General features: G+C 50.3%; 1 pseudogene; it reads right to left on the bottom strand.

The window, feature by feature from the left end:
• Positions 1-457: 457 nt before the first annotated feature.
• On the bottom strand, positions 458-923 carry LOC102758130 (annotated as a pseudogene).
• Positions 924-1,637: the final 714 nt, after the last annotated feature.

Below are 1,637 nucleotides of genomic sequence, written 5' to 3'. Positions count from 1 at the left end.
CCCAACACTTTCTTCCATTTTTCTACCCATGCCTCAGTTTCCTTCAGTGTAAAATACCTTGTTATTGGCCTCAAATGAGAGACATGGTGTCTGCCCTATACATTAATTGCATTTGTCCATGCGATTATTTTCTACTGTTTTTTTTCTAAATAAATCTTTATTATTCAGATTATTACAGTTGTTCCTGTTTTTTCCCCCCATAACTTTCCTCCACTCGGTTCCCACCCGACCCTCTGCCCTTACCCCCGCCACTGTCCTCATCCATAGGTGTACGCTTTTTGTTGCCAGGTCATACACATGGAAAATGTAGCTATTTCGATCCACGACGTGTCCCTGTGTTCAGCCTCACAGAGACCATCTCAGCCTCCCAGGGGCCATCTCAGCCTCCCAGGGGCTGTCGCAGCCTCGCAGGGGCCGTCGTAGCCTTTCAGGGGCTGTCAAAGCCTTGCAGGGGCTGTCACAGCCTCGCAGGGGGCACTGCATCCATGTTGGGGGTGAAGGTGTGAGAGAGAAGCTCCTCTCGCTGTCTCTCCTGCTGGTCCCTTGCATATCACCGATGCTGGAAGTTCCTGAGAGCAGTGAGTTTCTGAGAGCAGTCTGCAGGTGCTGGACATCATACTTTAACTGGTCAACACGAAGTTTGGTATTCTGTCTTTTGTTGGGCGGCTCCTTGCTGGACAAAATCTCCAGGCGTTCTTGCTGGCTGAATATCTGGTATGCTTGCTTGGATTTCGTTTTCTACTAAGTGCACAGACTGCTTGTCTGCCGTCTCCCGGCGTCCCAAGTGAGACTGGATCTGGTGAACCTGTTTGTGCATTTGCTGGTACAGCAGTTCCATGTTGCCGGCCCAGCCAGGTCCGGCTCTGGCTTCCTCTGAACCTGATTCTGCTTCTTGAGTGTGTCCCTTATGGGTGCAAGGAGTTGAAATCTACAGTTTGTTGGGTTAAGCTGCAAAAGCGCAGGTGGTTCCTTTTGTGCCACTGGCACAGCTTGGGCGGGGATGTAAATTGAGTAGAGCGGGGTCTCAGGGAATCACTGGGGCAGAGCAAACAGCAATAGCGTCTCCGAGACTCCTCGCCACTCCGCGACTCCGCGTCTCCCCATCCCCGAGTGCCGGCGGCGAGCAGCTCCGCGAGAAAGCCACTCTCACTTTCTGACCCACTGCAAGGCCATCCCGCCTCTCCCCGTAGGGGTCTGGGACCTCAGAATCCCGCCCCAAACAAGCTCAGTGGATTTGAGAGTTTGTAACCCCTTTTGATTGGAAAAAAACATGCATCCAGTTGCAGCCCGCCTGCCGCGCAACTCCATACCTCTGTTCTTGGCACCTCTGCATATCTTAGTCTCAATTCTCTTCTTTCTTTCCTTCCAGTTGTAGAACTTCCACTGGGCCAGCTTTCCCATGGTTCTGAATGATAGCTGTTTTGTCTTATAGTTGGTATTTTCAATGTTGTTGTGGGAGGCAGCACACACAGGTCTGTACCTTACGCTGCCATCTTGGCTCCCTAATGTTGTATGATTTTTAAATTTGTCTCAACAGGTATTCTTGCAGTCTTCCTCTTGTGAGTATCCTGACTTAGTAGGCTACCATTTAGCCAGTTTTGGACTTCCATTTTGTCTCTCATAATTATTCTCAGAAG

This window comes from Myotis davidii, unplaced genomic scaffold (assembly GCF_000327345.1).
Source record: "Myotis davidii unplaced genomic scaffold, ASM32734v1 scaffold506, whole genome shotgun sequence".
In the NCBI taxonomy this organism is placed as follows: Eukaryota; Metazoa; Chordata; class Mammalia; order Chiroptera; family Vespertilionidae; genus Myotis; species Myotis davidii.
Note: the sequence above shows the minus strand (reverse complement) of the source record. Positions and strands in the feature narration are given on the sequence as shown.